Below are 25,456 nucleotides of genomic sequence, written 5' to 3'. Positions count from 1 at the left end.
CCCTGAATCAGCAGAGATACTGCGCTTGTCACTTCTTGGTGGATATTGCTGGCCTGAGCACTGAGACACCAGAGATAGTCTGCTTGGCACTTCTTCCTGGGTATTGCTGTTCCGACTTCTCCCACAAATCACCAGCAAAGTTCCTCAGCCAAAACGTGAGCCGCCTCTGGGCCGACAGCCGGCGTTGCGGGCAGCCCCGGCTGGCAGCAAAAGCCTACGGCACCTGGTATTCCCAGGCGGTCTCCCATCCAAGTACTAACCAGGCCTGAGCCTGCTTAGCTTCCGAGATCAGACCAGATCGGGCGTTTTCAGGCTAGTATGGCCGTAGGCGCTGGCTGCTCTCATTTCTGGCCTTTTCACGCTCACAACTCAGATGCCGACAATTGGCTTTGTGCTGTGGTCAGAGGAGGAGGGAGGGAGGGAAACACTGACGCAGTGTTTGGGGCAAAGCTCCCTGAATCAGCAGAGATACTGCGCTTGTCACTTCTTGGTGGATATTGCTGGCCTGAGCACTGAGACACCAGAGATAGTCTGCTTGGCACTTCTTCCTGGGTATTGCTGTTCCGACTTCTCCCACAAATCACCAGCAAAGTTCCTCAGCCAAAACGTGAGCCGCCTCTGGGCCGACAGCCGGCGTTGCGGGCAGCCCCGGCTGGCAGCAAAAGCCTACGGCACCTGGTATTCCCAGGCGGTCTCCCATCCAAGTACTAACCAGGCCTGAGCCTGCTTAGCTTCCGAGATCAGACGAGATCGGGCGTTTTCAGGCTAGTATGGCCGTAGGCGCTGGCTGCACTCATTTCTGGCCTTTTCACGCTCACAACTCAGATGCCGACAATTGGCTTTGTGCTGTGGTCAGAGGAGGAGGGAGGGAGGGAAACACTGACGCAGTGTTTGGGGCAAAGCTCCCTGAATCAGCAGAGATACTGCGCTTGTCACTTCTTGGTGGATATTGCTGGCCTGAGCACTGAGACACCAGAGATAGTCTGCTTGGCACTTCTTCCTGGGTATTGCTGTTCCGACTTCTCCCACAAATCACCAGCAAAGTTCCTCAGCCAAAACGTGAGCCGCCTCTGGGCCGACAGCCGGCGTTGCGGGCAGCCCCGGCTGGCAGCAAAAGCCTACGGCACCTGGTATTCCCAGGCGGTCTCCCATCCAAGTACTAACCAGGCCTGAGCCTGCTTAGCTTCCGAGATCAGACGAGATCGGGCGTTTTCAGGCTAGTATGGCCGTAGGCGCTGGCTGCTCTCATTTCTGGCCTTTTCACGCTCACAACTCAGATGCCGACAATTGGCTTTGTGCTGTGGTCAGAGGAGGAGGGAGGGAGGGAAACACTGACGCAGTGTTTGGGGCAAAGCTCCCTGAATCAGCAGAGATACTGCGCTTGTCACTTCTTGGTGGATATTGCTGGCCTGAGCACTGAGACACCAGAGATAGTCTGCTTGGCACTTCTTCCTGGGTATTGCTGTTCCGACTTCTCCCACAAATCACCAGCAAAGTTCCTCAGCCAAAACGTGAGCCGCCTCTGGGCCGACAGCCGGCGTTGCGGGCAGCCCCGGCTGGCAGCAAAGGCCTACGGCACCTGGTATTCCCAGGCGGTCTCCCATCCAAGTACTAACCAGGCCTGAGCCTGCTTAGCTTCCGAGATCAGACCAGATCGGGCGTTTTCAGGCTAGTATGGCCGTATGCGCTGGCTGCTCTCATTTCTGGCCTTTTCACGCTCACAACTCAGATGCCGACAATTGGCTTTGTGCTGTGGTCAGAGGAGGAGGGAGGGAGGGAAACACTGACGCAGTGTTTGGGGCAAAGCTCCCTGAATCAGCAGAGATACTGCGCTTGTCACTTCTTGGTGGATATTGCTGGCCTGAGCACTGAGACACCAGAGATAGTCTGCTTGGCACTTCTTCCTGGGTATTGCTGTTCCGACTTCTCCCACAAATCACCAGCAAAGTTCCTCAGCCAAAACGTGAGCCGCCCCTGGGCCGACAGCCGGCGTTGCGGGCAGCCCCGGCTGGCAGCAAAAGCCTACGGCACCTGGTATTCCCAGGCGGTCTCCCATCCAAGTACTAACCAGGCCTGAGCCTGCTTAGCTTCCGAGATCAGACGAGATCGGGCGTTTTCAGGCTAGTATGGCCGTAGGCGCTGGCTGCACTCATTTCTGGCCTTTTCACGCTCACAACTCAGATGCCGACAATTGGCTTTGTGCTGTGGTCAGAGGAGGAGGGAGGGAGGGAAACACTGACGCAGTGTTTGGGGCAAAGCTCCCTGAATCAGCAGAGATACTGCGCTTGTCACTTCTTGGTGGATATTGCTGGCCTGAGCACTGAGACACCAGAGATAGTCTGCTTGGCACTTCTTCCTGGGTATTGCTGTTCCGACTTCTCCCACAAATCACCAGCAAAGTTCCTCAGCCAAAACGTGAGCCGCCTCTGGGCCGACAGCCGGCGTTGCGGGCAGCCCCGGCTGGCAGCAAAAGCCTACGGCACCTGGTATTCCCAGGCGGTCTCCCATCCAAGTACTAACCAGGCCTGAGCCTGCTTAGCTTCCGAGATCAGACGTTTTCAGGCTAGTATGGCCGTAGGCGCTGGCTGCTCTCATTTCTGGCCTTTTCACGCTCACAACTCAGATGCCGACAATTGGCTTTGTGCTGTGGTCAGAGGAGGAGGGAGGGAGGGAAACACTGACGCAGTGTTTGGGGCAAAGCTCCCTGAATCAGCAGAGATACTGCGCTTGTCACTTCTTGGTGGATATTGCTGGCCTGAGCACTGAGACACCAGAGATAGTCTGCTTGGCACTTCTTCCTGGGTATTGCTGTTCCGACTTCTCCCACAAATCACCAGCAAAGTTCCTCAGCCAAAACGTGAGCCGCCCCTGGGCCGACAGCCGGCGTTGCGGGCAGCCCCGGCTGGCAGCAAAAGCCTACGGCACCTGGTATTCCCAGGCGGTCTCCCATCCAAGTACTAACCAGGCCTGAGCCTGCTTAGCTTCCGAGATCAGACGAGATCGGGCGTTTTCAGGCTAGTATGGCCGTAGGCGCTGGCTGTACTCATTTCTGGCCTTTTCACGCTCACAACTCAGATGCCGACAATTGGCTTTGTGCTGTGGTCAGAGGAGGAGGGAGGGAGGGAAACACTGACGCAGTGTTTGGGGCAAAGCTCCCTGAATCAGCAGAGATACTGCGCTTGTCACTTCTTGGTGGATATTGCTGGCCTGAGCACTGAGACACCAGAGATAGTCTGCTTGGCACTTCTTCCTGGGTATTGCTGTTCCGACTTCTCCCACAAATCACCAGCAAAGTTCCTCAGCCAAAACGTGAGCCGCCTCTGGGCCGACAGCCGGCGTTGCGGGCAGCCCCGGCTGGCAGCAAAAGCCTACGGCACCTGGTATTCCCAGGCGGACTCCCATCCAAGTACTAACCAGGCCTGAGCCTGCTTAGTTTCCGAGATCAGACGAGATCAGGCGTTTTCAGGCTAGTATGGCCGTAGGCGCTGGCTGCTCTCATTTCTGGCCTTTTCACGCTCACAACTCAGATGCCGACAATTGGCTTTGTGCTGTGGTCAGAGGAGGAGGGAGGGAGGGAAACACTGACGCAGTGTTTGGGGCAAAGCTCCCTGAATCAGCAGAGATACTGCGCTTGTCACTTCTTGGTGGATATTGCTGGCCTGAGCACTGAGACACCAGAGATAGTCTGCTTGGCACTTCTTCCTGGGTATTGCTGTTCCGACTTCTCCCACAAATCACCAGCAAAGTTCCTCAGCCAAAACGTGAGCCGCCTCTGGGCCGACAGCCGGCGTTGCGGGCAGCCCCGGCTGGCAGCAAAAGCCTACGGCACCTGGTATTCCCAGGCGGTCTCCCATCCAAGTACTAACCAGGCCTGAGCCTGCTTAGCTTCCGAGATCAGACCAGATCGGGCGTTTTCAGGCTAGTATGGCCGTAGGCGCTGGCTGCTCTCATTTCTGGCCTTTTCACGCTCACAACTCAGATGCCGACAATTGGCTTTGTGCTGTGGTCAGAGGAGGAGGGAGGGAGGGAAACACTGACGCAGTGTTTGGGGCAAAGCTCCCTGAATCAGCAGAGATACTGCGCTTGTCACTTCTTGGTGGATATTGCTGGCCTGAGCACTGAGACACCAGAGATAGTCTGCTTGGCACTTCTTCCTGGGTATTGCTGTTCCGACTTCTCCCACAAATCACCAGCAAAGTTCCTCAGCCAAAACGTGAGCCGCCTCTGGGCCGACAGCCGGCGTTGCGGGCAGCCCCGGCTGGCAGCAAAAGCCTACGGCACCTGGTATTCCCAGGCGGTCTCCCATCCAAGTACTAACCAGGCCTGAGCCTGCTTAGCTTCCGAGATCAGACCAGATCGGGCGTTTTCAGGCTAGTATGGCCGTAGGCGCTGGCTGCTCTCATTTCTGGCCTTTTCACGCTCACAACTCAGATGCCGACAATTGGCTTTGTGCTGTGGTCAGAGGAGGAGGGAGGGAGGGAAACACTGACGCAGTGTTTGGGGCAAAGCTCCCTGAATCAGCAGAGATACTGCGCTTGTCACTTCTTGGTGGATATTGCTGGCCTGAGCACTGAGACACCAGAGATAGTCTGCTTGGCACTTCTTCCTGGGTATTGCTGTTCCGACTTCTCCCACAAATCACCAGCAAAGTTCCTCAGCCAAAACGTGAGCCGCCTCTGGGCCGACAGCCGGCGTTGCGGGCAGCCCCGGCTGGCAGCAAAAGCCTACGGCACCTGGTATTCCCAGGCGGTCTCCCATCCAAGTACTAACCAGGCCTGAGCCTGCTTAGCTTCCGAGATCAGACCAGATCGGGCGTTTTCAGGCTAGTATGGCCGTAGGCACTGGCTGCTCTCATTTCTGGCCTTTTCACGCTCACAACTCAGATGCCGACAATTGGCTTTGTGCTGTGGTCAGAGGAGGAGGGAGGGAGGGAAACACTGACGCAGTGTTTGGGGCAAAGCTCCCTGAATCAGCAGAGATACTGCGCTTGTCACTTCTTGGTGGATATTGCTGGCCTGAGCACTGAGACACCAGAGATAGTCTGCTTGGCACTTCTTCCTGGGTATTGCTGTTCCGACTTCTCCCACAAATCACCAGCAAAGTTCCTCAGCCAAAACGTGAGCCGCCTCTGGGCCGACAGCCGGCGTTGCGGGCAGCCCCGGCTGGCAGCAAAAGCCTACGGCACCTGGTATTCCCAGGCGGTCTCCCATCCAAGTACTAACCAGGCCTGAGCCTGCTTAGCTTCCGAGATCAGACCAGATCGGGCGTTTTCAGGCTAGTATGGCCGTAGGCGCTGGCTGCTCTCATTTCTGGCCTTTTCACGCTCACAACTCAGATGCCGACAATTGGCTTTGTGCTGTGGTCAGAGGAGGAGGGAGGGAGGGAAACACTGACGCAGTGTTTGGGGCAAAGCTCCCTGAATCAGCAGAGATACTGCGCTTGTCACTTCTTGGTGGATATTGCTGGCCTGAGCACTGAGACACCAGAGATAGTCTGCTTGGCACTTCTTCCTGGGTATTGCTGTTCCGACTTCTCCCACAAATCACCAGCAAAGTTCCTCAGCCAAAACGTGAGCCGCCTCTGGGCCGACAGCCGGCGTTGCGGGCAGCCCCGGCTGGCAGCAAAAGCCTACGGCACCTGGTATTCCCAGGCGGTCTCCCATCCAAGTACTAACCAGGCCTGAGCCTGCTTAGCTTCCGAGATCAGACCAGATCGGGCGTTTTCAGGCTAGTATGGCCGTATGCGCTGGCTGCTCTCATTTCTGGCCTTTTCACGCTCACAACTCAGATGCCGACAATTGGCTTTGTGCTGTGGTCAGAGGAGGAGGGAGGGAGGGAAACACTGACGCAGTGTTTGGGGCAAAGCTCCCTGAATCAGCAGAGATACTGCGCTTGTCACTTCTTGGTGGATATTGCTGGCCTGAGCACTGAGACACCAGAGATAGTCTGCTTGGCACTTCTTCCTGGGTATTGCTGTTCCGACTTCTCCCACAAATCACCAGCAAAGTTCCTCAGCCAAAACGTGAGCCGCCCCTGGGCCGACAGCCGGCGTTGCGGGCAGCCCCGGCTGGCAGCAAAAGCCTACGGCACCTGGTATTCCCAGGCGGTCTCCCATCCAAGTACTAACCAGGCCTGAGCCTGCTTAGCTTCCGAGATCAGACGAGATCGGGCGTTTTCAGGCTAGTATGGCCGTAGGCGCTGGCTGCACTCATTTCTGGCCTTTTCACGCTCACAACTCAGATGCCGACAATTGGCTTTGTGCTGTGGTCAGAGGAGGAGGGAGGGAGGGAAACACTGACGCAGTGTTTGGGGCAAAGCTCCCTGAATCAGCAGAGATACTGCGCTTGTCACTTCTTGGTGGATATTGCTGGCCTGAGCACTGAGACACCAGAGATAGTCTGCTTGGCACTTCTTCCTGGGTATTGCTGTTCCGACTTCTCCCACAAATCACCAGCAAAGTTCCTCAGCCAAAACGTGAGCCGCCTCTGGGCCGACAGCCGGCGTTGCGGGCAGCCCCGGCTGGCAGCAAAAGCCTACGGCACCTGGTATTCCCAGGCGGTCTCCCATCCAAGTACTAACCAGGCCTGAGCCTGCTTAGCTTCCGAGATCAGACGTTTTCAGGCTAGTATGGCCGTAGGCGCTGGATGCTCTCATTTCTGGCCTTTTCACGCTCACAACTCAGATGCCGACAATTGGCTTTGTGCTGTGGTCAGAGGAGGAGGGAGGGAGGGAAACACTGACGCAGTGTTTGGGGCAAAGCTCCCTGAATCAGCAGAGATACTGCGCTTGTCACTTCTTGGTGGATATTGCTGGCCTGAGCACTGAGACACCAGAGATAGTCTGCTTGGCACTTCTTCCTGGGTATTGCTGTTCCGACTTCTCCCACAAATCACCAGCAAAGTTCCTCAGCCAAAACGTGAGCCGCCCCTGGGCCGACAGCCGGCGTTGCGGGCAGCCCCGGCTGGCAGCAAAAGCCTACGGCACCTGGTATTCCCAGGCGGTCTCCCATCCAAGTACTAACCAGGCCTGAGCCTGCTTAGCTTCCGAGATCAGACGAGATCGGGCGTTTTCAGGCTAGTATGGCCGTAGGCGCTGGCTGCACTCATTTCTGGCCTTTTCACGCTCACAACTCAGATGCCGACAATTGGCTTTGTGCTGTGGTCAGAGGAGGAGGGAGGGAGGGAAACACTGACGCAGTGTTTGGGGCAAAGCTCCCTGAATCAGCAGAGATACTGCGCTTGTCACTTCTTGGTGGATATTGCTGGCCTGAGCACTGAGACACCAGAGATAGTCTGCTTGGCACTTCTTCCTGGGTATTGCTGTTCCGACTTCTCCCACAAATCACCAGCAAAGTTCCTCAGCCAAAACGTGAGCCGCCTCTGGGCCGACAGCCGGCGTTGCGGGCAGCCCCGGCTGGCAGCAAAAGCCTACGGCACCTGGTATTCCCAGGCGGTCTCCCATCCAAGTACTAACCAGGCCTGAGCCTGCTTAGCTTCCGAGATCAGACGAGATCGGGCGTTTTCAGGCTAGTATGGCCGTAGGCGCTGGCTGCACTCATTTCTGGCCTTTTCACGCTCACAACTCAGATGCCGACAATTGGCTTTGTGCTGTGGTCAGAGGAGGAGGGAGGGAGGGAAACACTGACGCAGTGTTTGGGGCAAAGCTCCCTGAATCAGCAGAGATACTGCGCTTGTCACTTCTTGGTGGATATTGCTGGCCTGAGCACTGAGACACCAGAGATAGTCTGCTTGGCACTTCTTCCTGGGTATTGCTGTTCCGACTTCTCCCACAAATCACCAGCAAAGTTCCTCAGCCAAAACGTGAGCCGCCTCTGGGCCGACAGCCGGCGTTGCGGGCAGCCCCGGCTGGCAGCAAAAGCCTACGGCACCTGGTATTCCCAGGCGGTCTCCCATCCAAGTACTAACCAGGCCTGAGCCTGCTTAGCTTCCGAGATCAGACGAGATCGGGCGTTTTCAGGCTAGTATGGCCGTAGGCGCTGGCTGCTCTCATTTCTGGCCTTTTCACGCTCACAACTCAGATGCCGACAATTGGCTTTGTGCTGTGGTCAGAGGAGGAGGGAGGGAGGGAAACACTGACGCAGTGTTTGGGGCAAAGCTCCCTGAATCAGCAGAGATACTGCGCTTGTCACTTCTTGGTGGATATTGCTGGCCTGAGCACTGAGACACCAGAGATAGTCTGCTTGGCACTTCTTCCTGGGTATTGCTGTTCCGACTTCTCCCACAAATCACCAGCAAAGTTCCTCAGCCAAAACGTGAGCCGCCTCTGGGCCGACAGCCGGCGTTGCGGGCAGCCCCGGCTGGCAGCAAAAGCCTACGGCAGCTGGTATTCCCAGGCGGTCTCCCATCCAAGTACTAACCAGGCCTGAGCCTGCTTAGCTTCCGAGATCAGACGAGATCGGGCGTTTTCAGGCTAGTATGGCCGTAGGCGCTGGCTGCACTCATTTCTGGCCTTTTCACGCTCACAACTCAGATGCCGACAATTGGCTTTGTGCTGTGGTCAGAGGAGGAGGGAGGGAGGGAAACACTGACGCAGTGTTTGGGGCAAAGCTCCCTGAATCAGCAGAGATACTGCGCTTGTCACTTCTTGGTGGATATTGCTGGCCTGAGCACTGAGACACCAGAGATAGTCTGCTTGGCACTTCTTCCTGGGTATTGCTGTTCCGACTTCTCCCACAAATCACCAGCAAAGTTCCTCAGCCAAAACGTGAGCCGCCTCTGGGCCGACAGCCGGCGTTGCGGGCAGCCCCGGCTGGCAGCAAAAGCCTACGGCACCTGGTATTCCCAGGCGGTCTCCCATCCAAGTACTAACCAGGCCTGAGCCTGCTTAGCTTCCGAGATCAGACGAGATCGGGCGTTTTCAGGCTAGTATGGCCGTAGGCGCTGGCTGCTCTCATTTCTGGCCTTTTCACGCTCACAACTCAGATGCCGACAATTGGCTTTGTGCTGTGGTCAGAGGAGGAGGGAGGGAGGGAAACACTGACGCAGTGTTTGGGGCAAAGCTCCCTGAATCAGCAGAGATACTGCGCTTGTCACTTCTTGGTGGATATTGCTGGCCTGAGCACTGAGACACCAGAGATAGTCTGCTTGGCACTTCTTCCTGGGTATTGCTGTTCCGACTTCTCCCACAAATCACCAGCAAAGTTCCTCAGCCAAAACGTGAGCCGCCTCTGGGCCGACAGCCGGTGTTGCGGGCAGCCCCGGCTGGCAGCAAAAGCCGACGGCACCTGGTATTCCCAGGCGGTCTCCCATCCAAGTACTAACCAGGCCTGAGCCTGCTTAGCTTCCGAGATCAGACGAGATCGGGCGTTTTCAGGCTAGTATGGCCGTAGGCGCTGGCTGCTCTCATTTCTGGCCTTTTCACGCTCACAACTCAGATGCCGACAATTGGCTTTGTGCTGTGGTCAGAGGAGGAGGGAGGGAGGGAAACACTGACGCAGTGTTTGGGGCAAAGCTCCCTGAATCAGCAGAGATACTGCGCTTGTCACTTCTTGGTGGATATTGCTGGCCTGAGCACTGAGACACCAGAGATAGTCTGCTTGGCACTTCTTCCTGGGTATTGCTGTTCCGACTTCTCCCACAAATCACCAGCAAAGTTCCTCAGCCAAAACGTGAGCCGCCTCTGGGCCGACAGCCGGCGTTGCGGGCAGCCCCGGCTGGCAGCAAAAGCCTACGGCACCTGGTATTCCCAGGCGGTCTCCCATCCAAGTACTAACCAGGCCTGAGCCTGCTTAGCTTCCGAGATCAGACCAGATCGGGCGTTTTCAGGCTAGTATGGCCGTAGGCGCTGGCTGCTCTCATTTCTGGCCTTTTCACGCTCACAACTCAGATGCCGACAATTGGCTTTGTGCTGTGGTCAGAGGAGGAGGGAGGGAGGGAAACACTGACGCAGTGTTTGGGGCAAAGCTCCCTGAATCAGCAGAGATACTGCGCTTGTCACTTCTTGGTGGATATTGCTGGCCTGAGCACTGAGACACCAGAGATAGTCTGCTTGGCACTTCTTCCTGGGTATTGCTGTTCCGACTTCTCCCACAAATCACCAGCAAAGTTCCTCAGCCAAAACGTGAGCCGCCTCTGGGCCGACAGCCGGCGTTGCGGGCAGCCCCGGCTGGCAGCAAAAGCCTACGGCACCTGGTATTCCCAGGCGGACTCCCATCCAAGTACTAACCAGGCCTGAGCCTGCTTAGCTTCCGAGATCAGACGAGATCGGGCGTTTTCAGGCTAGTATGGCCGTAGGCACTGGCGGCTCTCATTTCTGGCCTTTTCACGCTCACAACTCAGATGCCGACAATTGGCTTTGTGCTGTGGTCAGAGGAGGAGGGAGGGAGGGAAACACTGACGCAGTGTTTGGGGCAAAGCTCCCTGAATCAGCAGAGATACTGCGCTTGTCACTTCTTGGTGGATATTGCTGGCCTGAGCACTGAGACACCAGAGATAGTCTGCTTGGCACTTCTTCCTGGGTATTGCTGTTCCGACTTCTCCCACAAATCACCAGCAAAGTTCCTCAGCCAAAACGTGAGCCGCCCCTGGGCCGACAGCCGGCGTTGCGGGCAGCCCCGGCTGGCAGCAAAAGCCTACGGCACCTGGTATTCCCAGGCGGTCTCGCATCCAAGTACTAACCAGGCCTGAGCCTGCTTAGCTTCCGAGATCAGACGAGATCGGGCGTTTTCAGGCTAGTATGGCCGTAGGCGCTGGCTGCTCTCATTTCTGGCCTTTTCACGCTCACAACTCAGATGCCGACAATTGGCTTTGTGCTGTGGTCAGAGGAGGAGGGAGGGAGGGAAACACTGACGCAGTGTTTGGGGCAAAGCTCCCTGAATCAGCAGAGATACTGCGCTTGTCACTTCTTGGTGGATATTGCTGGCCTGAGCACTGAGACACCAGAGATAGTCTGCTTGGCACTTCTTCCTGGGTATTGCTGTTCCGACTTCTCCCACAAATCACCAGCAAAGTTCCTCAGCCAAAACGTGAGCCGCCTCTGGGCCGACAGCCGGCGTTGCGGGCAGCCCCGGCTGGCAGCAAAGGCCTACGGCACCTGGTATTCCCAGGCGGTCTCCCATCCAAGTACTAACCAGGCCTGAGCCTGCTTAGCTTCCGAGATCAGACCAGATCGGGCGTTTTCAGGCTAGTATGGCCGTATGCGCTGGCTGCTCTCATTTCTGGCCTTTTCACGCTCACAACTCAGATGCCGACAATTGGCTTTGTGCTGTGGTCAGAGGAGGAGGGAGGGAGGGAAACACTGACGCAGTGTTTGGGGCAAAGCTCCCTGAATCAGCAGAGATACTGCGCTTGTCACTTCTTGGTGGATATTGCTGGCCTGAGCACTGAGACACCAGAGATAGTCTGCTTGGCACTTCTTCCTGGGTATTGCTGTTCCGACTTCTCCCACAAATCACCAGCAAAGTTCCTCAGCCAAAACGTGAGCCGCCCCTGGGCCGACAGCCGGCGTTGCGGGCAGCCCCGGCTGGCAGCAAAAGCCTACGGCACCTGGTATTCCCAGGCGGTCTCCCATCCAAGTACTAACCAGGCCTGAGCCTGCTTAGCTTCCGAGATCAGACGAGATCGGGCGTTTTCAGGCTAGTATGGCCGTAGGCGCTGGCTGCACTCATTTCTGGCCTTTTCACGCTCACAACTCAGATGCCGACAATTGGCTTTGTGCTGTGGTCAGAGGAGGAGGGAGGGAGGGAAACACTGACGCAGTGTTTGGGGCAAAGCTCCCTGAATCAGCAGAGATACTGCGCTTGTCACTTCTTGGTGGATATTGCTGGCCTGAGCACTGAGACACCAGAGATAGTCTGCTTGGCACTTCTTCCTGGGTATTGCTGTTCCGACTTCTCCCACAAATCACCAGCAAAGTTCCTCAGCCAAAACGTGAGCCGCCTCTGGGCCGACAGCCGGCGTTGCGGGCAGCCCCGGCTGGCAGCAAAAGCCTACGGCACCTGGTATTCCCAGGCGGTCTCCCATCCAAGTACTAACCAGGCCTGAGCCTGCTTAGCTTCCGAGATCAGACGTTTTCAGGCTAGTATGGCCGTAGGCGCTGGCTGCTCTCATTTCTGGCCTTTTCACGCTCACAACTCAGATGCCGACAATTGGCTTTGTGCTGTGGTCAGAGGAGGAGGGAGGGAGGGAAACACTGACGCAGTGTTTGGGGCAAAGCTCCCTGAATCAGCAGAGATACTGCGCTTGTCACTTCTTGGTGGATATTGCTGGCCTGAGCACTGAGACACCAGAGATAGTCTGCTTGGCACTTCTTCCTGGGTATTGCTGTTCCGACTTCTCCCACAAATCACCAGCAAAGTTCCTCAGCCAAAACGTGAGCCGCCCCTGGGCCGACAGCCGGCGTTGCGGGCAGCCCCGGCTGGCAGCAAAAGCCTACGGCACCTGGTATTCCCAGGCGGTCTCCCATCCAAGTACTAACCAGGCCTGAGCCTGCTTAGCTTCCGAGATCAGACGAGATCGGGCGTTTTCAGGCTAGTATGGCCGTAGGCGCTGGCTGTACTCATTTCTGGCCTTTTCACGCTCACAACTCAGATGCCGACAATTGGCTTTGTGCTGTGGTCAGAGGAGGAGGGAGGGAGGGAAACACTGACGCAGTGTTTGGGGCAAAGCTCCCTGAATCAGCAGAGATACTGCGCTTGTCACTTCTTGGTGGATATTGCTGGCCTGAGCACTGAGACACCAGAGATAGTCTGCTTGGCACTTCTTCCTGGGTATTGCTGTTCCGACTTCTCCCACAAATCACCAGCAAAGTTCCTCAGCCAAAACGTGAGCCGCCTCTGGGCCGACAGCCGGCGTTGCGGGCAGCCCCGGCTGGCAGCAAAAGCCTACGGCACCTGGTATTCCCAGGCGGACTCCCATCCAAGTACTAACCAGGCCTGAGCCTGCTTAGTTTCCGAGATCAGACGAGATCAGGCGTTTTCAGGCTAGTATGGCCGTAGGCGCTGGCTGCTCTCATTTCTGGCCTTTTCACGCTCACAACTCAGATGCCGACAATTGGCTTTGTGCTGTGGTCAGAGGAGGAGGGAGGGAGGGAAACACTGACGCAGTGTTTGGGGCAAAGCTCCCTGAATCAGCAGAGATACTGCGCTTGTCACTTCTTGGTGGATATTGCTGGCCTGAGCACTGAGACACCAGAGATAGTCTGCTTGGCACTTCTTCCTGGGTATTGCTGTTCCGACTTCTCCCACAAATCACCAGCAAAGTTCCTCAGCCAAAACGTGAGCCGCCTCTGGGCCGACAGCCGGCGTTGCGGGCAGCCCCGGCTGGCAGCAAAAGCCTACGGCACCTGGTATTCCCAGGCGGTCTCCCATCCAAGTACTAACCAGGCCTGAGCCTGCTTAGCTTCCGAGATCAGACCAGATCGGGCGTTTTCAGGCTAGTATGGCCGTATGCGCTGGCTGCTCTCATTTCTGGCCTTTTCACGCTCACAACTCAGATGCCGACAATTGGCTTTGTGCTGTGGTCAGAGGAGGAGGGAGGGAGGGAAACACTGACGCAGTGTTTGGGGCAAAGCTCCCTGAATCAGCAGAGATACTGCGCTTGTCACTTCTTGGTGGATATTGCTGGCCTGAGCACTGAGACACCAGAGATAGTCTGCTTGGCACTTCTTCCTGGGTATTGCTGTTCCGACTTCTCCCACAAATCACCAGCAAAGTTCCTCAGCCAAAACGTGAGCCGCCCCTGGGCCGACAGCCGGCGTTGCGGGCAGCCCCGGCTGGCAGCAAAAGCCTACGGCACCTGGTATTCCCAGGCGGTCTCCCATCCAAGTACTAACCAGGCCTGAGCCTGCTTAGCTTCCGAGATCAGACGAGATCGGGCGTTTTCAGGCTAGTATGGCCGTAGGCGCTGGCTGCACTCATTTCTGGCCTTTTCACGCTCACAACTCAGATGCCGACAATTGGCTTTGTGCTGTGGTCAGAGGAGGAGGGAGGGAGGGAAACACTGACGCAGTGTTTGGGGCAAAGCTCCCTGAATCAGCAGAGATACTGCGCTTGTCACTTCTTGGTGGATATTGCTGGCCTGAGCACTGAGACACCAGAGATAGTCTGCTTGGCACTTCTTCCTGGGTATTGCTGTTCCGACTTCTCCCACAAATCACCAGCAAAGTTCCTCAGCCAAAACGTGAGCCGCCTCTGGGCCGACAGCCGGCGTTGCGGGCAGCCCCGGCTGGCAGCAAAAGCCTACGGCACCTGGTATTCCCAGGCGGTCTCCCATCCAAGTACTAACCAGGCCTGAGCCTGCTTAGCTTCCGAGATCAGACGTTTTCAGGCTAGTATGGCCGTAGGCGCTGGCTGCTCTCATTTCTGGCCTTTTCACGCTCACAACTCAGATGCCGACAATTGGCTTTGTGCTGTGGTCAGAGGAGGAGGGAGGGAGGGAAACACTGACGCAGTGTTTGGGGCAAAGCTCCCTGAATCAGCAGAGATACTGCGCTTGTCACTTCTTGGTGGATATTGCTGGCCTGAGCACTGAGACACCAGAGATAGTCTGCTTGGCACTTCTTCCTGGGTATTGCTGTTCCGACTTCTCCCACAAATCACCAGCAAAGTTCCTCAGCCAAAACGTGAGCCGCCCCTGGGCCGACAGCCGGCGTTGCGGGCAGCCCCGGCTGGCAGCAAAAGCCTACGGCACCTGGTATTCCCAGGCGGTCTCCCATCCAAGTACTAACCAGGCCTGAGCCTGCTTAGCTTCCGAGATCAGACGAGATCGGGCGTTTTCAGGCTAGTATGGCCGTAGGCGCTGGCTGTACTCATTTCTGGCCTTTTCACGCTCACAACTCAGATGCCGACAATTGGCTTTGTGCTGTGGTCAGAGGAGGAGGGAGGGAGGGAAACACTGACGCAGTGTTTGGGGCAAAGCTCCCTGAATCAGCAGAGATACTGCGCTTGTCACTTCTTGGTGGATATTGCTGGCCTGAGCACTGAGACACCAGAGATAGTCTGCTTGGCACTTCTTCCTGGGTATTGCTGTTCCGACTTCTCCCACAAATCACCAGCAAAGTTCCTCAGCCAAAACGTGAGCCGCCTCTGGGCCGACAGCCGGCGTTGCGGGCAGCCCCGGCTGGCAGCAAAAGCCTACGGCACCTGGTATTCCCAGGCGGACTCCCATCCAAGTACTAACCAGGCCTGAGCCTGCTTAGTTTCCGAGATCAGACGAGATCAGGCGTTTTCAGGCTAGTATGGCCGTAGGCGCTGGCTGCTCTCATTTCTGGCCTTTTCACGCTCACAACTCAGATGCCGACAATTGGCTTTGTGCTGTGGTCAGAGGAGGAGGGAGGGAGGGAAACACTGACGCAGTGTTTGGGGCAAAGCTCCCTGAATCAGCAGAGATACTGCGCTTGTCACTTCTTGGTGGATATTGCTGGCCTGAGCACTGAGACACCAGAGATAGTCTGCTTGGCACTTCTTCCTGGGTATTGCTGTTCCGACTTCTCCCACAAATCACCAGCAAAGTTCCTCAGCCAAAACGTGAGCCGCCTCTGGGCCGACAGCCGGCGTTGCGGGCAGCCCCGGCTGGCAGCAAAAGCCTACGGCACCTGGTATTCCCAGGCGGTCTCCCATCCAAGTACTAACCAGGCCTGAGCCTGCTTAGCTTCCGAGATCAGACCAGATCGGGCGTTTTCAGGCTAGTATGGCCGTAGGCGCTGGCTGCTCTCATTTCTGGCCTTTTCACGCTCACAACTCAGATGCCGACAATTGGCTTTGTGCTGTGGTCAGAGGAGGAGGGAGGGAGGGAAACACTGACGCAGTGTTTGGGGCAAAGCTCCCTGAATCAGCAGAGATACTGCGCTTGTCACTTCTTGGTGGATATTGCTGGCCTGAGCACTGAGACACCAGAGATAGTCTGCTTGGCACTTCTTCCTGGGTATTGCTGTTCCGACTTCTCCCACAAATCACCAGCAAAGTTCCTCAGCCAAAACGTGAGCCGCCTCTGGGCCGACAGCCGGCGTTGCGGGCAGCCCCGGCTGGCAGCAAAAGCCTACGGCACCTGGTATTCCCAGGCGGTCTCCCATCCAAGTACTAACCAGGCCTGAGCCTGCTTAGCTTCCGAGATCAGACGAGATCGGGCGTTTTCAGGCTAGTATGGCCGTAGGCGCTGGCTGCTCTCATTTCTGGCCTTTTCACGCTCACAACTCAGATGCCGACAATTGGCTTTGTGCTGTGGTCAGAGGAGGAGGGAGGGAGGGAAACACTGACGCAGTGTTTGGGGCAAAGCTCCCTGAATCAGCAGAGATACTGCGCTTGTCACTTCTTGGTGGATATTGCTGGCCTGAGCACTGAGACACCAGAGATAGTCTGCTTGGCACTTCTTCCTGGGTATTGCTGTTCCGACTTCTCCCACAAATCACCAGCAAAGTTCCTCAGCCAAAACGTGAGCCGCCCCTGGGCCGACAGCCGGCGTTGCGGGCAGCCCCGGCTGGCAGCAAAAGCCTACGGCACCTGGTATTCCCAGGCGGTCTCCCATCCAAGTACTAACCAGGCCTGAGCCTGCTTAGCTTCCGAGATCAGACGAGATCGGGCGTTTTCAGGCTAGTATGGCCGTAGGCGCTGGCTGTACTCATTTCTGGCCTTTTCACGCTCACAACTCAGATGCCGACAATTGGCTTTGTGCTGTGGTCAGAGGAGGAGGGAGGGAGGGAAACACTGACGCAGTGTTTGGGGCAAAGCTCCCTGAATCAGCAGAGATACTGCGCTTGTCACTTCTTGGTGGATATTGCTGGCCTGAGCACTGAGACACCAGAGATAGTCTGCTTGGCACTTCTTCCTGGGTATTGCTGTTCCGACTTCTCCCACAAATCACCAGCAAAGTTCCTCAGCCAAAACGTGAGCCGCCTCTGGGCCGACAGCCGGCGTTGCGGGCAGCCCCGGCTGGCAGCAAAAGCCTACGGCACCTGGTATTCCCAGGCGGACTCCCATCCAAGTACTAACCAGGCCTGAGCCTGCTTAGTTTCCGAGATCAGACGAGATCAGGCGTTTTCAGGCTAGTATGGCCGTAGGCGCTGGCTGCTCTCATTTCTGGCCTTTTCACGCTCACAACTCAGATGCCGACAATTGGCTTTGTGCTGTGGTCAGAGGAGGAGGGAGGGAGGGAAACACTGACGCAGTGTTTGGGGCAAAGCTCCCTGAATCAGCAGAGATACTGCGCTTGTCACTTCTTGGTGGATATTGCTGGCCTGAGCACTGAGACACCAGAGATAGTCTGCTTGGCACTTCTTCCTGGGTATTGCTGTTCCGACTTCTCCCACAAATCACCAGCAAAGTTCCTCAGCCAAAACGTGAGCCGCCTCTGGGCCGACAGCCGGCGTTGCGGGCAGCCCCGGCTGGCAGCAAAAGCCTACGGCACCTGGTATTCCCAGGCGGTCTCCCATCCAAGTACTAACCAGGCCTGAGCCTGCTTAGCTTCCGAGATCAGACCAGATCGGGCGTTTTCAGGCTAGTATGGCCGTATGCGCTGGCTGCTCTCATTTCTGGCCTTTTCACGCTCACAACTCAGATGCCGACAATTGGCTTTGTGCTGTGGTCAGAGGAGGAGGGAGGGAGGGAAACACTGACGCAGTGTTTGGGGCAAAGCTCCCTGAATCAGCAGAGATACTGCGCTTGTCACTTCTTGGTGGATATTGCTGGCCTGAGCACTGAGACACCAGAGATAGTCTGCTTGGCACTTCTTCCTGGGTATTGCTGTTCCGACTTCTCCCACAAATCACCAGCAAAGTTCCTCAGCCAAAACGTGAGCCGCCCCTGGGCCGACAGCCGGCGTTGCGGGCAGCCCCGGCTGGCAGCAAAAGCCTACGGCACCTGGTATTCCCAGGCGGTCTCCCATCCAAGTACTAACCAGGCCTGAGCCTGCTTAGCTTCCGAGATCAGACGAGATCGGGCGTTTTCAGGCTAGTATGGCCGTAGGCGCTGGCTGCACTCATTTCTGGCCTTTTCACGCTCACAACTCAGATGCCGACAATTGGCTTTGTGCTGTGGTCAGAGGAGGAGGGAGGGAGGGAAACACTGACGCAGTGTTTGGGGCAAAGCTCCCTGAATCAGCAGAGATACTGCGCTTGTCACTTCTTGGTGGATATTGCTGGCCTGAGCACTGAGACACCAGAGATAGTCTGCTTGGCACTTCTTCCTGGGTATTGCTGTTCCGACTTCTCCCACAAATCACCAGCAAAGTTCCTCAGCCAAAACGTGAGCCGCCTCTGGGCCGACAGCCGGCGTTGCGGGCAGCCCCGGCTGGCAGCAAAAGCCTACGGCACCTGGTATTCCCAGGCGGTCTCCCATCCAAGTACTAACCAGGCCTGAGCCTGCTTAGCTTCCGAGATCAGACGTTTTCAGGCTAGTATGGCCGTAGGCGCTGGCTGCTCTCATTTCTGGCCTTTTCACGCTCACAACTCAGATGCCGACAATTGGCTTTGTGCTGTGGTCAGAGGAGGAGGGAGGGAGGGAAACACTGACGCAGTGTTTGGGGCAAAGCTCCCTGAATCAGCAGAGATACTGCGCTTGTCACTTCTTGGTGGATATTGCTGGCCTGAGCACTGAGACACCAGAGATAGTCTGCTTGGCACTTCTTCCTGGGTATTGCTGTTCCGACTTCTCCCACAAATCACCAGCAAAGTTCCTCAGCCAAAACGTGAGCCGCCCCTGGGCCGACAGCCGGCGTTGCGGGCAGCCCCGGCTGGCAGCAAAAGCCTACGGCACCTGGTATTCCCAGGCGGTCTCCCATCCAAGTACTAACCAGGCCTGAGCCTGCTTAGCTTCCGAGATCAGACGAGATCGGGCGTTTTCAGGCTAGTATGGCCGTAGGCGCTGGCTGTACTCATTTCTGGCCTTTTCACGCTCACAACTCAGATGCCGACAATTGGCTTTGTGCTGTGGTCAGAGGAGGAGGGAGGGAGGGAAACACTGACGCAGTGTTTGGGGCAAAGCTCCCTGAATCAGCAGAGATACTGCGCTTGTCACTTCTTGGTGGATATTGCTGGCCTGAGCACTGAGACACCAGAGATAGTCTGCTTGGCACTTCTTCCTGGGTATTGCTGTTCCGACTTCTCCCACAAATCACCAGCAAAGTTCCTCAGCCAAAACGTGAGCCGCCTCTGGGCCGACAGCCGGCGTTGCGGGCAGCCCCGGCTGGCAGCAAAAGCCTACGGCACCTGGTATTCCCAGGCGGACTCCCATCCAAGTACTAACCAGGCCTGAGCCTGCTTAGTTTCCGAGATCAGACGAGATCAGGCGTTTTCAGGCTAGTATGGCCGTAGGCGCTAGCTGCTCTCATTTCTGGCCTTTTCACGCTCACAACTCAGATGCCGACAATTGGCTTTGTGCTGTGGTCAGAGGAGGAGGGAGGGAGGGAAACACTGACGCAGTGTTTGGGGCAAAGCTCCCTGAATCAGCAGAGATACTGCGCTTGTCACTTCTTGGTGGATATTGCTGGCCTGAGCACTGAGACACCAGAGATAGTCTGCTTGGCACTTCTTCCTGGGTATTGCTGTTCCGACTTCTCCCACAAATCACCAGCAAAGTTCCTCAGCCAAAACGTGAGCCGCCTCTGGGCCGACAGCCGGCGTTGCGGGCAGCCCCGGCTGGCAGCAAAAGCCTACGGCACCTGGTATTCCCAGGCGGTCTCCCATCCAAGTACTAACCAGGCCTGAGCCTGCTTAGCTTCCGAGATCAGACCAGATCGGGCGTTTTCAGGCTAGTATGGCCGTAGGCGCTGGCTGCTCTCATTTCTGGCCTTTTCACGCTCACAACTCAGATGCCGACAATTGGCTTTGTGCTGTGGTCAGAGGAGGAGGGAGGGAGGGAAACACTGACGCAGTGTTTGGGGCAAAGCTCCCTGAATCAGCAGAGATACTGCGCTTGTCACTTCTTGGTGGATATTGCTGGCCTGAGCACTGAGACACCAGAGATAGTCTGCTTGGCACTTCTTCCTGGGTATTGCTGTTCCGACTTCTCCCACAAATCACCAGCAAAGTTCCTCAGCCAAAACGTGAGCCGCCTCTGGGCCGACAGCCGGCGTTGCGGGCAGCCCCGGCTGGCAGCAAAAGCCTACGGCACCTGGTATTCCCAGGCGGTCTCCCATCCAAGTACTAACCAGGCCTGAGCCTGCTTAGCTTCCGAGATCAGACGAGATCGGGCGTTTTCAGGCTAGTATGGCCGTAGGCGCTGGCTGCTCTCATTTCTGGCCTTTTCACGCTCACAACTCAGATGCCGACAATTGGCTTTGTGCTGTGGTCAGAGGAGGAGGGAGGGAGGGAAACACTGACGCAGTGTTTGGGGCAAAGCTCCCTGAATCAGCAGAGATACTGCGCTTGTCACTTCTTGGTGGATATTGCTGGCCTGAGCACTGAGACACCAGAGATAGTCTGCTTGGCACTTCTTCCTGGGTATTGCTGTTCCGACTTCTCCCACAAATCACCAGCAAAGTTCCTCAGCCAAAACGTGAGCCGCCTCTGGGCCGACAGCCGGCGTTGCGGGCAGCCCCGGCTGGCAGCAAAAGCCTACGGCACCTGGTACTCCCAGGCGGTCTCCCATCCAAGTACTAACCAGGCCTGAGCCTGCTTAGCTTCCGAGATCAGACCAGATCGGGCGTTTTCAGGCTAGTACGGCCGTAGGCACTGGCTGCTCTCATTTCTGGCCTTTTCACGCTCACAACTCAGATGCCGACAATTGGCTTTGTGCTGTGGTCAGAGGAGGAGGGAGGGAGGGAAACACTGACGCAGTGTTTGGGGCAAAGCTCCCTGAATCAGCAGAGATACTGCGCTTGTCACTTCTTGGTGGATATTGCTGGCCTGAGCACTGAGACACCAGAGATAGTCTGCTTGGCACTTCTTCCTGGGTATTGCTGTTCCGACTTCTCCCACAAATCACCAGCAAAGTTCCTCAGCCAAAACGTGAGCCGCCTCTGGGCCGACAGCCGGCGTTGCGGGCAGCCCCGGCTGGCAGCAAAAGCCTACGGCACCTGGTATTCCCAGGCGGTCTCCCATCCAAGTACTAACCAGGCCTGAGCCTGCTTAGCTTCCGAGATCAGACCAGATCGGGCGTTTTCAGGCTAGTATGGCCGTAGGCGCTGGCTGCTCTCATTTCTGGCCTTTTCACGCTCACAACTCAGATGCCGACAATTGGCTTTGTGCTGTGGTCAGAGGAGGAGGGAGGGAGGGAAACACTGACGCAGTGTTTGGGGCAAAGCTCCCTGAATCAGCAGAGATACTGCGCTTGTCACTTCTTGGTGGATATTGCTGGCCTGAGCACTGAGACACCAGAGATAGTCTGCTTGGCACTTCTTCCTGGGTATTGCTGTTCCGACTTCTCCCACAAATCACCAGCAAAGTTCCTCAGCCAAAACGTGAGCCGCCTCTGGGCCGACAGCCGGCGTTGCGGGCAGCCCCGGCTGGCAGCAAAAGCCTACGGCACCTGGTATTCCCAGGCGGTCTCCCATCCAAGTACTAACCAGGCCTGAGCCTGCTTAGCTTCCGAGATCAGACCAGATCGGGCGTTTTCAGGCTAGTATGGCCGTAGGCGCTGGCTGCTCTCATTTCTGGCCTTTTCACGCTCACAACTCAGATGCCGACAATTGGCTTTGTGCTGTGGTCAGAGGAGGAGGGAGGGAGGGAAACACTGACGCAGTGTTTGGGGCAAAGCTCCCTGAATCAGCAGAGATACTGCGCTTGTCACTTCTTGGTGGATATTGCTGGCCTGAGCACTGAGACACCAGAGATAGTCTGCTTGGCACTTCTTCCTGGGTATTGCTGTTCCGACTTCTCCCACAAATCACCAGCAAAGTTCCTCAGCCAAAACGTGAGCCGCCCCTGGGCCGACAGCCGGCGTTGCGGGCAGCCCCGGCTGGCAGCAAAAGCCTACGGCACCTGGTATTCCCAGGCGGTCTCCCATCCAAGTACTAACCAGGCCTGAGCCTGCTTAGCTTCCGAGATCAGACGAGATCGGGCGTTTTCAGGCTAGTATGGCCGTAGGCGCAGGCTGCACTCATTTCTGGCCTTTTCACGCTCACAACTCAGATGCCGACAATTGGCTTTGTGCTGTGGTCAGAGGAGGAGGGAGGGAGGGAAACACTGACGCAGTGTTTGGGGCAAAGCTCCCTGAATCAGCAGAGATACTGCGCTTGTCACTTCTTGGTGGATATTGCTGGCCTGAGCACTGAGACACCAGAGATAGTCTGCTTGGCACTTCTTCCTGGGTATTGCTGTTCCGACTTCTCCCACAAATCACCAGCAAAGTTCCTCAGCCAAAACGTGAGCCGCCTCTGGGCCGACAGCCGGCGTTGCGGGCAGCCCCGGCTGGCAGCAAAAGCCTACGGCACCTGGTATTCCCAGGCGGTCTCCCATCCAAGTACTAACCAGGCATGAGCCTGCTTAGCTTCCGAGATCAGACGAGATCGGGCGTTTTCAGGCTAGTATGGCCGTAGGCGCTGGCTGCCCTCATTTCTGGCCCATTCACTCTGACAGCCTCGTCCGCCGGCCAAAAGATTGGACGCCTCTGGGCCGGCTCGTCTGGCCACCCTCATTTCTGGCCCATTCACTCTGACTGCCTCGTCCACCAGCCAAAAGCTTGACTGATTCTGGGCCGATAGTGCTTTGATCAGACGTTGTGAGCAGCTTTTGCTGGCACTAAAAGTTCTTTCCCTTTTACATAATAACATAAGAACATAAGAAATAGGAGCAGGAGTAGGCCATCTGGCCCTTCGAGCCTGCCCCGCCATTCAATAAGATCATGGCTGATCTGTCGTGGCTCAGTTCCACTTTCCCGCCCTCTCCCCATAACCCTTAATCCCCTCTCTTATCAAGAACCCATCAACCCGCTTCTTAAAAATATTTAGCGAGGCAGCCTCCACCACTTCAACGGGCAGAGAATTCCAGAGGTTCACCACCCTTTGAGTGAAGAAGTTCCTCCTCAACTCCGTTCTAAACCGCCTCCCCTTTATCTTGAGGCTGTGCCCCCTAGTCCTACTGTCTTTTTTGAGCGGGAAGAGTCTCTCCACCTCTATCCTATCCATCCCATTCATCATCTTATACATCTCAATGAGATCTCCCCTCATTCTTCTAAACTCTAACGAGTACAAGCCTAGTTTATTCAGCCTCTCCTCATAGCTCAATCCCCTCAACTCCGGTATCAGCCTAGTAAACCTCCTCTGCACTCCCTCCAGGGCCAAAATATCCTTGCGCAGATGCGGCGCCCAAAACTGCTGTTTCTCATGTCTTGGGCACATGGCTGTCTTCCTTCTCAACCACCCAGGAAAGCTCAAATTGTGCACCTCATTTAGCATGCACAAATTTGCACACTGCTGTCATTCCCCTTCAGTGTGCTGTCAGCAGAGACAGGTCATGATCAGGTGCGCATACTACCACCCTGCTCTCTCTTCCTTCACTTTCTCCAGCAGCACAGGAGTCAATCTGCAATATGTTTTCCCTGATGATGTCTGCAAGTACCTTGGAAGGTTCCTCCTGATTGATGAAAACAAAGCATATTTGCACCCTTTCATTGTGCTGCATTGAAGCGTGCGCTCTTGCACACATTATGTGCTCCGCAAGTATTGCAGACTAATCAAGTGATTGGGTCCAGTGCACTGAGATCTTCCAGCAGTTTTCCTCGGAAGTTCTCATAAGTTTACCTATCTATTGTCACATCTGCAATTTATCTCAAAGCATGGTTGTTGAATCTTTCTTCATGTCCATCATGTAATTTTATATCCCGTTTTCTCATCTTATTTTTTAGACTAAGTTTCTGTTTTCACATATCAGGTTCTGAGAAAATTACCTGAGAGAACCTGTTTTTGTCCCACAGGATTTTCACTCACCTCTGTGACATATCCTCAGTTTCCTGAATGTCCAGACACTTAAACATATTCACACAATCAGCTCCCTTGTCAGAGGCATTTATTTGTAACCATTTTGTGCAAGCCACTTTAAACATTTCTGACAATGTTATTGCTGAAACATCTGCCTGAAAAGCAATCATCCCCACTACAATGAATTCAAATAATCACCACATAGCTCTCAACGTACTTCACATCACTTCTCATGATCACACTTTTGAAACCAGCAGAGTCCATTTTTGTGCAATCTGACTCTGTACGGAGGTTATCTTCTCTCCATCATGTGATTGGGTTTGTCAGTGCTATTGGCCTGTGCTTCACCAACTGCCTTCTCTGACAAATGAGGTAGCAACATGTGAATACATTTCAATACTTCCTGCTGCCAATGGATGGGCTTGACATTGGAATGCTTTGTCACTGAATCAATACAAAACCTTGGATTTGCTATCTTGCAAAGGACAGCAATCTTTTTCAACCGAGTTTCATTCAATGATCTTGTCTATGGTTGCATTCATATTGTAACAGAAATTGAGCCCTAATGGCTATGGTCTCCATTCTTTTTTTTAAGGAAATAAGCAGGGTTATAATGCCAGCTTCACACACACGAGAAAAGGGCCGTTCATTTGATATGTGGGAAATCAGGGCATAGCTGTGATATGTTGAGAATCAATGGGACATATCATGACAATACTGTGCCTTTAATAAATGTATTTGCGTCATGTTTCTTGTGAAGGAATCATTTTATACTGTGGTTCTGATTGCAGTGCCAACTGTTTGCAGGCAGCAGCCCAGATGCCGAGCATGCAGAAGAATAAGTGCTCCTCATTATTGGGGTGTTTGTTTGAACCTGAATTAACACAGTCTTGTAATTGTTGGCAAAAGAGAAAATGCTGGAAAATCTTAGCAGGTCTGGCAGCATCTGTAAGGAGTGATAAGAGCTGACGTCTCAAGTCCAGGTGACTCACTGTCAAAGCTAAAAGGCATCACAATGTGGGAGATATTTATCCTGTATACTGAGGGGATGAAAGATGAGTCAACCGCAAAAACAAGGGTAAAGGCTACTCATGGCAATTCATAGAGAGAATGAAAGGTGTGAATGGCCAAATGGCACAGAAGCTGAAATCAGAAAGTAAACTGTGACAGATGAAGAAGTGGGGAAGTGGGGAGATGGGTGTGAGAGGTAAAATTGAGAAAAAAGGGCAAGGGGAAGCAAAGGGAGAAAGGTCAGGAAAGGGGGGAATAAAATGGGGAAAGCCGGGAAGGAGGAGGGAAAGAAAAAATAATGAAAGACAATAGAGAAATAAAAGGTAGGATAAATTAAGTGAAAACAAAGGGGTCAAGGCAGGATAGAGCTAATCATCTGAAGTTGTTGAATTTGATGTTGAGACCGGAAAGCTGTAATGTACCTCGCTAGAAGATGAGATGCTGTTCCTCCAGTTTGCATTGAGCTTCACTGGAATATTGCAACAGGCCAAGGACAGATATGTGGGCATGGGAGCAAGATCATATGTTAAAATGGGAAGGTCAGGGTCCTGATTGCGCACTTTGTTCTAGTTGGGTTTTTCTCAGGATGTCAGAGTAGAGTTTAAGTAGGTTGTTTGACAAAGAAAATATCATGTGACC

At 55.1% G+C, this 25,456-nt stretch overlaps 45 non-coding genes and 5 pseudogenes across 45 annotated transcripts; all 50 read right to left on the bottom strand.

Annotated features, from left to right (window-relative positions):
• Positions 1-211: 211 nt before the first annotated feature.
• On the bottom strand, positions 212-330 carry LOC145346180 (5S ribosomal RNA). The gene has a single exon (XR_013887537.1). It is a non-coding gene; the product is annotated as a 5S ribosomal RNA (ribosomal RNA).
• Positions 331-663: 333 nt separating this feature from the next.
• On the bottom strand, positions 664-782 carry LOC145345997 (5S ribosomal RNA). Its single transcript, XR_013887362.1, has one exon. It is a non-coding gene; the product is annotated as a 5S ribosomal RNA (ribosomal RNA).
• Positions 783-1,115: 333 nt separating this feature from the next.
• LOC145345985 (5S ribosomal RNA) lies at positions 1,116-1,234 on the bottom strand. The gene has a single exon (XR_013887351.1). It is a non-coding gene; the product is annotated as a 5S ribosomal RNA (ribosomal RNA).
• A 333-nt stretch (positions 1,235-1,567) lies between these two features.
• LOC145346322 (5S ribosomal RNA) lies at positions 1,568-1,686 on the bottom strand. Its single transcript, XR_013887675.1, has one exon. It is a non-coding gene; the product is annotated as a 5S ribosomal RNA (ribosomal RNA).
• A 333-nt stretch (positions 1,687-2,019) lies between these two features.
• LOC145345974 (5S ribosomal RNA) lies at positions 2,020-2,138 on the bottom strand. The gene has a single exon (XR_013887340.1). It is a non-coding gene; the product is annotated as a 5S ribosomal RNA (ribosomal RNA).
• Positions 2,139-2,471: 333 nt separating this feature from the next.
• On the bottom strand, positions 2,472-2,580 carry LOC145345694 (5S ribosomal RNA; annotated as a pseudogene).
• Positions 2,581-2,913: 333 nt separating this feature from the next.
• LOC145345962 (5S ribosomal RNA) lies at positions 2,914-3,032 on the bottom strand. The gene has a single exon (XR_013887329.1). It is a non-coding gene; the product is annotated as a 5S ribosomal RNA (ribosomal RNA).
• Positions 3,033-3,365: 333 nt separating this feature from the next.
• Positions 3,366-3,484, bottom strand: LOC145345658 (5S ribosomal RNA). The gene has a single exon (XR_013887115.1). It is a non-coding gene; the product is annotated as a 5S ribosomal RNA (ribosomal RNA).
• A 333-nt stretch (positions 3,485-3,817) lies between these two features.
• Positions 3,818-3,936, bottom strand: LOC145346179 (5S ribosomal RNA). Its single transcript, XR_013887536.1, has one exon. It is a non-coding gene; the product is annotated as a 5S ribosomal RNA (ribosomal RNA).
• Positions 3,937-4,269: 333 nt separating this feature from the next.
• On the bottom strand, positions 4,270-4,388 carry LOC145346177 (5S ribosomal RNA). Its single transcript, XR_013887535.1, has one exon. It is a non-coding gene; the product is annotated as a 5S ribosomal RNA (ribosomal RNA).
• A 333-nt stretch (positions 4,389-4,721) lies between these two features.
• Positions 4,722-4,840, bottom strand: LOC145346176 (5S ribosomal RNA). The gene has a single exon (XR_013887534.1). It is a non-coding gene; the product is annotated as a 5S ribosomal RNA (ribosomal RNA).
• A 333-nt stretch (positions 4,841-5,173) lies between these two features.
• On the bottom strand, positions 5,174-5,292 carry LOC145346175 (5S ribosomal RNA). Its single transcript, XR_013887533.1, has one exon. It is a non-coding gene; the product is annotated as a 5S ribosomal RNA (ribosomal RNA).
• Positions 5,293-5,625: 333 nt separating this feature from the next.
• Positions 5,626-5,744, bottom strand: LOC145346335 (5S ribosomal RNA). Its single transcript, XR_013887687.1, has one exon. It is a non-coding gene; the product is annotated as a 5S ribosomal RNA (ribosomal RNA).
• A 333-nt stretch (positions 5,745-6,077) lies between these two features.
• On the bottom strand, positions 6,078-6,196 carry LOC145345950 (5S ribosomal RNA). The gene has a single exon (XR_013887318.1). It is a non-coding gene; the product is annotated as a 5S ribosomal RNA (ribosomal RNA).
• Positions 6,197-6,529: 333 nt separating this feature from the next.
• LOC145345693 (5S ribosomal RNA) lies at positions 6,530-6,638 on the bottom strand (annotated as a pseudogene).
• A 333-nt stretch (positions 6,639-6,971) lies between these two features.
• LOC145345938 (5S ribosomal RNA) lies at positions 6,972-7,090 on the bottom strand. The gene has a single exon (XR_013887307.1). It is a non-coding gene; the product is annotated as a 5S ribosomal RNA (ribosomal RNA).
• Positions 7,091-7,423: 333 nt separating this feature from the next.
• LOC145345926 (5S ribosomal RNA) lies at positions 7,424-7,542 on the bottom strand. The gene has a single exon (XR_013887295.1). It is a non-coding gene; the product is annotated as a 5S ribosomal RNA (ribosomal RNA).
• Positions 7,543-7,875: 333 nt separating this feature from the next.
• LOC145345915 (5S ribosomal RNA) lies at positions 7,876-7,994 on the bottom strand. The gene has a single exon (XR_013887284.1). It is a non-coding gene; the product is annotated as a 5S ribosomal RNA (ribosomal RNA).
• A 333-nt stretch (positions 7,995-8,327) lies between these two features.
• On the bottom strand, positions 8,328-8,446 carry LOC145346293 (5S ribosomal RNA). Its single transcript, XR_013887647.1, has one exon. It is a non-coding gene; the product is annotated as a 5S ribosomal RNA (ribosomal RNA).
• A 333-nt stretch (positions 8,447-8,779) lies between these two features.
• Positions 8,780-8,898, bottom strand: LOC145345903 (5S ribosomal RNA). The gene has a single exon (XR_013887273.1). It is a non-coding gene; the product is annotated as a 5S ribosomal RNA (ribosomal RNA).
• A 333-nt stretch (positions 8,899-9,231) lies between these two features.
• On the bottom strand, positions 9,232-9,350 carry LOC145346113 (5S ribosomal RNA). The gene has a single exon (XR_013887475.1). It is a non-coding gene; the product is annotated as a 5S ribosomal RNA (ribosomal RNA).
• Positions 9,351-9,683: 333 nt separating this feature from the next.
• LOC145346174 (5S ribosomal RNA) lies at positions 9,684-9,802 on the bottom strand. The gene has a single exon (XR_013887532.1). It is a non-coding gene; the product is annotated as a 5S ribosomal RNA (ribosomal RNA).
• A 333-nt stretch (positions 9,803-10,135) lies between these two features.
• On the bottom strand, positions 10,136-10,254 carry LOC145346016 (5S ribosomal RNA). The gene has a single exon (XR_013887380.1). It is a non-coding gene; the product is annotated as a 5S ribosomal RNA (ribosomal RNA).
• A 333-nt stretch (positions 10,255-10,587) lies between these two features.
• LOC145346266 (5S ribosomal RNA) lies at positions 10,588-10,706 on the bottom strand. The gene has a single exon (XR_013887620.1). It is a non-coding gene; the product is annotated as a 5S ribosomal RNA (ribosomal RNA).
• Positions 10,707-11,039: 333 nt separating this feature from the next.
• Positions 11,040-11,158, bottom strand: LOC145346320 (5S ribosomal RNA). Its single transcript, XR_013887673.1, has one exon. It is a non-coding gene; the product is annotated as a 5S ribosomal RNA (ribosomal RNA).
• A 333-nt stretch (positions 11,159-11,491) lies between these two features.
• Positions 11,492-11,610, bottom strand: LOC145345892 (5S ribosomal RNA). Its single transcript, XR_013887262.1, has one exon. It is a non-coding gene; the product is annotated as a 5S ribosomal RNA (ribosomal RNA).
• A 333-nt stretch (positions 11,611-11,943) lies between these two features.
• On the bottom strand, positions 11,944-12,052 carry LOC145345692 (5S ribosomal RNA; annotated as a pseudogene).
• A 333-nt stretch (positions 12,053-12,385) lies between these two features.
• On the bottom strand, positions 12,386-12,504 carry LOC145345881 (5S ribosomal RNA). The gene has a single exon (XR_013887251.1). It is a non-coding gene; the product is annotated as a 5S ribosomal RNA (ribosomal RNA).
• Positions 12,505-12,837: 333 nt separating this feature from the next.
• On the bottom strand, positions 12,838-12,956 carry LOC145345657 (5S ribosomal RNA). Its single transcript, XR_013887114.1, has one exon. It is a non-coding gene; the product is annotated as a 5S ribosomal RNA (ribosomal RNA).
• Positions 12,957-13,289: 333 nt separating this feature from the next.
• Positions 13,290-13,408, bottom strand: LOC145346334 (5S ribosomal RNA). Its single transcript, XR_013887686.1, has one exon. It is a non-coding gene; the product is annotated as a 5S ribosomal RNA (ribosomal RNA).
• Positions 13,409-13,741: 333 nt separating this feature from the next.
• Positions 13,742-13,860, bottom strand: LOC145345870 (5S ribosomal RNA). The gene has a single exon (XR_013887240.1). It is a non-coding gene; the product is annotated as a 5S ribosomal RNA (ribosomal RNA).
• Positions 13,861-14,193: 333 nt separating this feature from the next.
• Positions 14,194-14,302, bottom strand: LOC145345690 (5S ribosomal RNA; annotated as a pseudogene).
• A 333-nt stretch (positions 14,303-14,635) lies between these two features.
• LOC145345859 (5S ribosomal RNA) lies at positions 14,636-14,754 on the bottom strand. The gene has a single exon (XR_013887229.1). It is a non-coding gene; the product is annotated as a 5S ribosomal RNA (ribosomal RNA).
• Positions 14,755-15,087: 333 nt separating this feature from the next.
• On the bottom strand, positions 15,088-15,206 carry LOC145345655 (5S ribosomal RNA). Its single transcript, XR_013887113.1, has one exon. It is a non-coding gene; the product is annotated as a 5S ribosomal RNA (ribosomal RNA).
• A 333-nt stretch (positions 15,207-15,539) lies between these two features.
• LOC145346173 (5S ribosomal RNA) lies at positions 15,540-15,658 on the bottom strand. The gene has a single exon (XR_013887531.1). It is a non-coding gene; the product is annotated as a 5S ribosomal RNA (ribosomal RNA).
• A 333-nt stretch (positions 15,659-15,991) lies between these two features.
• LOC145345848 (5S ribosomal RNA) lies at positions 15,992-16,110 on the bottom strand. The gene has a single exon (XR_013887218.1). It is a non-coding gene; the product is annotated as a 5S ribosomal RNA (ribosomal RNA).
• Positions 16,111-16,443: 333 nt separating this feature from the next.
• LOC145345783 (5S ribosomal RNA) lies at positions 16,444-16,562 on the bottom strand. The gene has a single exon (XR_013887167.1). It is a non-coding gene; the product is annotated as a 5S ribosomal RNA (ribosomal RNA).
• A 333-nt stretch (positions 16,563-16,895) lies between these two features.
• On the bottom strand, positions 16,896-17,014 carry LOC145345653 (5S ribosomal RNA). Its single transcript, XR_013887111.1, has one exon. It is a non-coding gene; the product is annotated as a 5S ribosomal RNA (ribosomal RNA).
• Positions 17,015-17,347: 333 nt separating this feature from the next.
• Positions 17,348-17,466, bottom strand: LOC145346332 (5S ribosomal RNA). The gene has a single exon (XR_013887684.1). It is a non-coding gene; the product is annotated as a 5S ribosomal RNA (ribosomal RNA).
• A 333-nt stretch (positions 17,467-17,799) lies between these two features.
• On the bottom strand, positions 17,800-17,918 carry LOC145345684 (5S ribosomal RNA). The gene has a single exon (XR_013887139.1). It is a non-coding gene; the product is annotated as a 5S ribosomal RNA (ribosomal RNA).
• A 333-nt stretch (positions 17,919-18,251) lies between these two features.
• On the bottom strand, positions 18,252-18,360 carry LOC145345689 (5S ribosomal RNA; annotated as a pseudogene).
• A 333-nt stretch (positions 18,361-18,693) lies between these two features.
• Positions 18,694-18,812, bottom strand: LOC145346281 (5S ribosomal RNA). Its single transcript, XR_013887635.1, has one exon. It is a non-coding gene; the product is annotated as a 5S ribosomal RNA (ribosomal RNA).
• Positions 18,813-19,145: 333 nt separating this feature from the next.
• Positions 19,146-19,264, bottom strand: LOC145345652 (5S ribosomal RNA). Its single transcript, XR_013887110.1, has one exon. It is a non-coding gene; the product is annotated as a 5S ribosomal RNA (ribosomal RNA).
• A 333-nt stretch (positions 19,265-19,597) lies between these two features.
• On the bottom strand, positions 19,598-19,716 carry LOC145346171 (5S ribosomal RNA). The gene has a single exon (XR_013887529.1). It is a non-coding gene; the product is annotated as a 5S ribosomal RNA (ribosomal RNA).
• A 333-nt stretch (positions 19,717-20,049) lies between these two features.
• Positions 20,050-20,168, bottom strand: LOC145346166 (5S ribosomal RNA). Its single transcript, XR_013887524.1, has one exon. It is a non-coding gene; the product is annotated as a 5S ribosomal RNA (ribosomal RNA).
• Positions 20,169-20,501: 333 nt separating this feature from the next.
• On the bottom strand, positions 20,502-20,620 carry LOC145345651 (5S ribosomal RNA). Its single transcript, XR_013887109.1, has one exon. It is a non-coding gene; the product is annotated as a 5S ribosomal RNA (ribosomal RNA).
• A 333-nt stretch (positions 20,621-20,953) lies between these two features.
• Positions 20,954-21,072, bottom strand: LOC145346170 (5S ribosomal RNA). The gene has a single exon (XR_013887528.1). It is a non-coding gene; the product is annotated as a 5S ribosomal RNA (ribosomal RNA).
• A 333-nt stretch (positions 21,073-21,405) lies between these two features.
• Positions 21,406-21,524, bottom strand: LOC145346169 (5S ribosomal RNA). The gene has a single exon (XR_013887527.1). It is a non-coding gene; the product is annotated as a 5S ribosomal RNA (ribosomal RNA).
• A 333-nt stretch (positions 21,525-21,857) lies between these two features.
• LOC145346049 (5S ribosomal RNA) lies at positions 21,858-21,976 on the bottom strand. The gene has a single exon (XR_013887412.1). It is a non-coding gene; the product is annotated as a 5S ribosomal RNA (ribosomal RNA).
• A 333-nt stretch (positions 21,977-22,309) lies between these two features.
• On the bottom strand, positions 22,310-22,428 carry LOC145346249 (5S ribosomal RNA). Its single transcript, XR_013887603.1, has one exon. It is a non-coding gene; the product is annotated as a 5S ribosomal RNA (ribosomal RNA).
• Between the last annotated feature and the right edge of the window lie 3,028 nt (positions 22,429-25,456).

The sequence above is a fragment of the Carcharhinus amblyrhynchos genome, chromosome 7, assembly GCF_965287045.1.
Source record: "Carcharhinus amblyrhynchos chromosome 7, sCarAmb.v2.hapA, whole genome shotgun sequence".
Classification (NCBI taxonomy): domain Eukaryota; kingdom Metazoa; phylum Chordata; class Chondrichthyes; order Carcharhiniformes; family Carcharhinidae; genus Carcharhinus; species Carcharhinus amblyrhynchos.
This window is presented reverse-complemented; position numbering and strand designations above follow the sequence as displayed.